The sequence below is a fragment of the Eumetopias jubatus genome, unplaced genomic scaffold (assembly GCF_037043125.1).
Source record: "Eumetopias jubatus isolate StellerSeaLion01/CBP00866 unplaced genomic scaffold, mEumJub1_p1.0 scaffold_4, whole genome shotgun sequence".
In the NCBI taxonomy this organism is placed as follows: domain Eukaryota; kingdom Metazoa; phylum Chordata; class Mammalia; order Carnivora; family Otariidae; genus Eumetopias; species Eumetopias jubatus.
Genome location: NW_028274810.1, coordinates 174,596,657 through 174,604,448, shown reverse-complemented (window position 1 = coordinate 174,604,448; position 7,792 = coordinate 174,596,657). Strand labels below are relative to the sequence as shown.

Below are 7,792 nucleotides of genomic sequence, written 5' to 3'. Positions count from 1 at the left end.
TGAAATAAAAACACTAGTTGAATCTATGGTGCTTTGTACTCAGATACAAAGGTTCTGTGGCTCTGAGATAAAATTTAACTGAAATTTATTTAAAATATGGGACAAATACATATATATTTATATATATAGACATATACATATATTACAATACAATGCATTATGTACACATTAAAATACTTGGGTAATTAAATGTTTTATTTTATAGAATTTAATGCAATAACATTCTAATTTTTTTTTTACAAGAGAACAAATCTACACCTTTATTTACTTTTCATGAAATTTAAATCCTTGAGGGGTACAGCATAACATGGATTCTGTGGCCAATGGCTTTAGCAGGAAGGTTGCTTCGGAATTTGACACGAACCATGCCACTGTTTCCATGAGCACGAGTTACTTTTCCCCAGATTACTCTGGTTTTGTTTGGTTTGCCACCACGAGTCACTGTGTTGTTCTTTGCTTTGTACACATAAGCACATCTCTTGCCTAGATAGAATTCCGTTTCATCTCGAGCATAAACACCTTCGATTTTAAGAAGAGCTGTGTGCTCCCTCTGGTTCCGGAGACCCCGCTTATAGCCAGCAAAAATGGCCTTGGACCACAGACTTCCAGACATTATTTGGCGTTATAGGAGTCCTGTTCCCAGCAGGCCTCCACAGGCTCCAAGATGGCGGAAAAAGAAGAATAGCATTCTAATCTTAAGGAGGTCAAGGTTCAAAAGACCATTTCACTGTAAAAAGCATCACCAAAATGACTTTGCAGGATTTGAGGTTGACTGGCTCTGTGGAGCTTACTATTAATTCGTTTTTACCTTTGCTAACTAAAGTGGCTATATCTTTCTATTTTTCAATGTCAAAAGTAATCAGCATGCTTCTGGGCTTAGAAAATTATATTCATATACTAATAGGATTTAATTTAAAAAACCACAACCTATTAAATACCGTACCATAATGGGGAAAGGGCTATTATTCTAAGACACAGATGTTGTCATAATCCTACATGAACATCCCACTAAATGTACCTCCTCCTTCTAATCTGTTTTCTTTACATCATTATTCATTCTTGTAACTTCAACTTTATGTAAAATAAACTCCAAATCTACATTTACCCTAAAATCTCCTTATAATTTCCTATTGAAAATTTCCGCATGTTTATCACATGGCCACATCTGACTCACCATCTAAAACAGAACTCATTCATTCATTCTTGCATACAACAATATTTACTGAGCAGTTACTATGTTCTAGAAACTCTTCCAGACACAGGAGATACATCAGTGAATAAAACAGACAAGATCCCCTGAGCCCATGTGGGGATTCCATTATCAACTGGCGGTAAGGCGATACCTAAATACAAAATCACAGTATATACTATGTTGGATGGTTGCAAGTGAAGTGAAGAAATTTATGAATTTTGGAAGGAGACTAAAGAATACCAACACGAGGGGCACCTGGGTGAATACCAAGGTGAGTGAAATTTTAAAGAGGGTTGTCAGTGAGGGACTAGCTGGGTAGTTAACTTTTGAACAAAACCTGAGTCAGGAAGAGGGGATGAAATCTAGTAAACAGGTGGAGGGCTTGGTCATAGATTGGAGCACAAATAGTTCATTTTTAGCAATAAGCTGGAAGGCTGAGTATATTGAGTACAAGTGTGGGTAGGTGGGAAGATGGGTAGTAGGAACTTGTGGATATTCTCTTCCATTTGCTGCTGGGTTTTTTTTTTAAGATTTTATTTATTTATTTGTCAGAGAGAGAGCACAAGCAGGGGGAAAGTGGTAGGCAGAGGGAGAAGCAGGCTCACCGCTGAGCAGGAAGCCCGATGCGGGACTCAATCCCAGGACTCTGGGGTCATGACCTGAGCCAAAGGCAGATGCTTAACTGACTGAGCCACCCAGGCACCCCTATTTTCCTAGTGCATTAGATCAGTTGCTGCCAAAAGTGAGAATATGGAAAGATGTCTTGGAGACTTGAGGATAAAGGGAAAGAAATAAAATTAGAATCACATTTGATGTTAGAGCTCACTAATTTTGCATTTTTCTTTGCCTCATTCAGTTTTGCAGATATAAGCATGGGGTAGGTAGATATTTAGATGTAACTAGAATTGAGGTTTTGTCAGGTATGTCTACAAAGTGAGATAGTAGCAAGGGAGTTTAGGGAATATGCAAGGGAATGATTATAATGATTATTATGGGAAATTACTATGGGTAAGAAAGAAAGTTTGAGGTCCTATTTGGAGGGAGCCGTGGGAAAAGGGTAGAAGGGTCAATGGATATAGGTTCCCATTGAACCAATAAATTGTTGAAGTTGGGTATGTGAGGGAGTAAACCAGGAAATTAGAGCTGAGACTTGCAGAGTAGAATTAATGAAATTGAGATTATGGACAGGTGCCAGATCTTGGCAAATACAAGGTATAGGGCATAACCGTGTGAGAGAGGGACTGAGATGGAGTGGAGGAAAAATCCTTGGAGAGAAGAAGCTTAAGGAACTAAAAAAATGAAAAACAAAAATCAAACAGGATATGAGAAGGGTCATTACAAGATTATTAAAATCACCAAGAATTATGAAGCAGTTTTGGGAATAGTGACAGTGAGCCAGGAGTTGAATGATTAGAGATGACTTTAGGGTTTTCCAATGACAGTGGCAAGGAGTGGCAGATGGTTTGATGACATGGGACTTAAAGTTAGGGAAGCTTGAGAAGGAGGGAGGAAGATGGGCTGGAAGTAGCACTGAGGAGCAAGGAGAATGCTCTCCTAACCTACATGCCTCACAGTAAAATGTTATGGGAGAAAAATGATCAAAATTTGAGAGAGCTCATAAAGAAGCAGTGTCTACAGAAAAAGTCAGGGCCAAATAAAGCAAGAGGGTGAAGGAAAGGGGTTGCTCAAAACTGATGGTGAGTTCTACTGGAAAGGTTTCAGGAATTGGGGTGGGTGACAGATGTGGTCAGAAAAGAGGATGTACAGAGAAATAGGGAGGTGAGAGATGTGATCCCATGAGCAATGAGATCTGTGGGATGAGATGACCCCAGAGTTTGGATTTCTTATTTTTTTTAAGATTTATTTATTTGAGAGAGAGAGAAAGTGAGCGAGAGGCAGGGGAGGGGCAGAGGGAGAGGAAGAGAGAGTCTCAAGCTGACTCCATGCTGAGTGCAGAGGCTGAAGTGGGGCTCGAGCTCATAATTCTGAATTCACGATCCTGAAATCATGACCAGAGCCAAAATCAAGAGTCAGATGCTTAAGCTCAACCGGCTGAGCCACACCCCTAGAGTGACCTATTTAAATAGGATTCAAGTCCACAATGAAACTGCTTCTGATCCTCTCAAGGTGGTGGGCAGTGGTGAGATAGAACAGGGGAGGGGAGCAGTGAACAAGAAAGGATAGGGCCAAACATGTGCCCAACCCCTTCTTCCCTCCAGGGCAGCACCTATCTTACCCAGAAAACCAAACTCCAGCTTCTTCTTTGTTCCAGAACACAAAGTAGTGCCATGAGAAACTCAGTCTTCCCAATCCATATCTCAGAATCTGCATTTACAGATAAAAGATATTCTAGAGATCATGAAGCCCTACTCCTTTCATAGGAAGATGAAGATCCCAAAAGGGGATAAAGAATTTGGTAAGATCACAAAGTTCACTACAGGCAGCTGATACTAGGAATCTGATGGCTTTATCCCTGGTCAGATGTTCTTTGTCTTACACAACGTTATGATTTTGGCAGGTTACAATTTTAACAATGAAAGTAATGAGCTATTTTGAAAGATATTTTTAAATGTTTACATAGTATAAAGAACAATGAGTTTATTTCTCAGTTGATAACATCATATAATATTAAGTATTTATGGCATGCTTACCTCTCCTAGGTAATGTGATGATTTTTACACACATTTTCCTTCATTACCACAACAACCCACCAAGGCAGGCTCGGCGTTACCCTTCTTTCACACATAAGCAAACCGAGTCACCAACCCAGTCTCTATTCCGGCCTGCTTGAATGTGCTCAATTCTCTCTTTGTAGACCCACGTAGACTTAAGTCCTCACCAACTGGATATTTTGTTTTTGATTGTTCATTTTTCACTTCTCAGCCCTTTCTGTACCAGCTGACTGTGCACAACCCTTATGGGACCTTCTCCAACTCTTCCATCTCACTTGGTGTCTTCTCTGCTCCTACTCTTGCCTGCCGGATTGGCAGTGTCTGTGGGACCTGTGTACAGCCAGGGACCTGATTTGAGCCCTTTTAGAGAGCCAAATAGAAGTCCATAGTTGCATTTTCAAATACCTCCTGTTCATAGCCCACACATACTCTTGGTTACTTGTACAGAAGCAACTTATTGTCTTTCTCCTACCATGAACTATTCATTTTGCTACTTCTATTTCTAGGACTTTTTTGCTACTTCTATTTCTAGCACTGCCATTCTCCTAGAGCTATAAAGTGGAACCTTAGAGTCATCTTTTCTTTCCTCTTCTCCCCACTCTATTACATTAGTTTCAAATTTGTTTCAAAGTTCAATACATTATACTCCTTTCCATTCCAACCTCTGTTATACCTCCAGGCCTTCATTACCTGTTCACTATGCTTTTTTTTAATATTTTATTTATTTATTTGAGAGAGAGAGCACGAGGCAGGCGGGGGGTCAGAGGGAGAAGCAGACTCCCTGCTGAGCAGGGAGCCCGATGTGGGACTCGATCCTGGGACTCCAGGATCATAACCTGAGCTGAAGGCATTCACCTAACCAACTGAGCCACCCAGGCGCCCCCTATGCTTTTTTAAGAGAGTAGTCCTTTCTCTTATTTTTCTACATTTCCATTAGTCCTGTTAGTTCTATGGTCAATTAACTTTCCCAAAGCTCTGATCCAAACATGATACCTCCTATTTCTAAAACCTTCAATAATTGCTCGTATGTAAGACTTTTCATAATACCTTTCCCATCTTCCTTCTAAGAGTTTACATTTCTTCTATGTACCAGCCAAACTGAACTGTTTCTAGGACATATTCTTCTATTTCATGTCTCTGTTTCTGCAGTCCACTCCACTTGGAAAAAGCACCTCTCTTAATCCCCCTGTTAAGACTTTATCCACTCACCTCTGTCTATCTTAATTGTCACATACTCTTGATTCCCTAAACTGATTTGATCTCTACCCACTTTGAAGGCCCTCAAGAAGTATACCTCTATACCACAATTATGGGATTGCTTTGCATTATAGTTTTTTGTTCATGAGCTGACTTCAAATATTTGAAAGTCTGTTATGCGGACAAGAGATTAAACTTGTTCCACAAATCTCCAGTGTAAAACCAAGACTAATGACAAAGGGATACAAAAAACAGCTTTTAGTTCTACATAGGAAAGAATTTTCTGACCTTCAGAGTTGTATTGGGCTGCCTCTGAAAAGAGTACATTCGCTGTCATTATAATGTTCAAACATAGATTCAAAAACTACTTTCAGCAGATGTAGTAGAAAAAATACATGAATTGGACCAGATGGTCAGTAACTGTACCTTACAAGCCAGTGATTTTTTTTTAATTTTATGTTTCTAAAGGCACTTCAGAAACCCAACTTAAATATAATCTTGTCATATACTGGTAGGTTGAATCTACTATTACTTTCCTTTAAATCTACTACTGCTCAACTCCCCAATATCAGAATAAAAAGAATTCATTCAGACAACAAACTTATAAAGTTAGGAGTGCAACCAAGAAAGGAGAGATAGATCTTCATTCTTTAAAAAATTTAACAATACTGTTTTATAAATAATACCCTGCCCCTTGAATATAGATATGTAAATAATAGCCTGGCTCTTCCTTGAATATCCACTTCACAAATTACTTCTTAAGTGTTTTATAAAATCTGTGATAGTCTTTTTCTTTTTTTGTATTATTGTCTTTCATAATATGACAACAGAATGCTAAAGACTGCAATATCAACTGTAAAGTCGTTTTACCCCGCTTGACTCTTTGCATATCACATACTTGGGACCTGAAGTAAATATAGTGCATATGCATACTTTTGACATGCAAAGGGATTTTCTAGTATCTCTTTTTATATAACTTGATTTGACAACAGTGACAGATGATTATGATAGTCTTGGAAATTTACAGTGAATTCCTTATCAGAAATGTGAATTTCCTTTCAAAGTAGAAATTTAAAAATAATTTAAACCACTAAAGGAAACATTTCTTAGAAAGTAACTGTTTTAATCTTTATAGATAAACAGACAAAGTCTAGGAACAGTCAATAGACACAAGGAAAAAACCTAACATGTAAGCAAACACATAGAAAAAAATGTTCAACCACGCTAATTATTAAATAAATTTATATTAAAACAGTGAGATACCATTTCACACCTATCAAATTAGCAAATATTTTTAAAACAATACTCAGTATTGCTGTGGCTATAGTGAATCTAAAGTACATTGTTGTTGGTATTATAAATTAGCATAATATTTCTGGCAGTTATTTGGCAGTACATATTAAAATCCATTAAATTTCCTTATTCTTTGACCTAAGAATTGGAAATTTCAGGATGTATCTAATGAAATGACAAAGAAAAACCTGTTTGCATAGGCATTCATTGCTATATCAGTAACAACATAAAATTTCCAATTATAGGCAAGTGTTTTCAGATAATACTTCCACTGAGTTAAATATTAAACAGCCATTAAAAAGTATAATTTAAGAAAGTATATAACAATACTGAAAAAAATGATAGGCATGTGATTAAGCATAAAGAACAAAATTCAGAATAATACCTATACTATTATTACAATTCTGTATAATTTATGCTATATGGACAACAATTAGAGAGAAAATTTTATTCTTGCAAGAGCGATATGGAAAAAAACTATGTGCCTTTTACATTTGCTACATTACCATGCATGCCATTTCTTTATAAAAGTAACAGCAATATTACACTTAGTCTTACTATGTGGATCAGTGGTGAGTAGAATCCTCAGCTAGTCATATCAAACCCCTTGGTGTCAGATATTTTAGTGTGCATTATAAAGCTCTGGAAATAGGTTCTCTTCAAGTTCTTTCTAGTTTTATTATTCCAAGATTCCAAATGATTGGAAATGAGGAGTGTATAGGGAAGTCTCTGTTAGTTGAGGAAACTTAGCTTTTCCTAATAGTGAAGATAAATTATAAGATCTTAAAAGCACCTGAAAGTGGCAGATAAACTTCATTTGAGGCCACAGTAATAGTTACCCCGTATTAGGTGCCAACGATGTACCAGACACTTAACTTGTACTTTATTTTTATTGCCTCATTACTTGAAACAATTCTGTGAGTTTATTTCTCCCTGTTTTCTGGAGGAATAGGTTGAAGCAAAAGAGAAAATAAGAAATTTGCTTAAAGGGGTGCCTGGGTGGCTCAGTTGGTTAAGCATCTGCCTTTTGCTCAGGTCATCATCCCAGAGTCCTGAGATGGAGCCCCCCATCAGGGTCCCTGCTGAGCAGGAAGTCTACTTGTCTCTCTCCCTCTGCGCTCACCCCGCCTCCCCGTTGGTACTCTCTCTCTCTCTCTCTCTCTCTCTCTCTCGCACGCTCATGCTGTCTCTCTCAAATAAATAAATAAGATCTTTAAAAAAAATTTTACCTAAAGTCACACAGATCTTATTGGTAGGTCTAGAATTTGAATTCAAATCTATTTCCTCTCCTGTTCATGTTCTTTGCATTTTAATAGACTACCTCCCAGAGAGTGTCATTTTAGAAGAAATATTCCAACTTCAATCCTTTCCAAGTTAGTCCCTGCACCAGACTGTTACAAACCAACAAGGGTATCTGGAGTCACTGTAGCCTAACTTC

At 37.8% G+C, this 7,792-nt stretch overlaps 1 pseudogene; it reads right to left on the bottom strand.

The window, feature by feature from the left end:
- Window positions 1–280: 280 nt before the first annotated feature.
- On the bottom strand, window positions 281–661 carry LOC114215771 (large ribosomal subunit protein eL33 pseudogene; annotated as a pseudogene).
- Window positions 662–7,792: the final 7,131 nt, after the last annotated feature.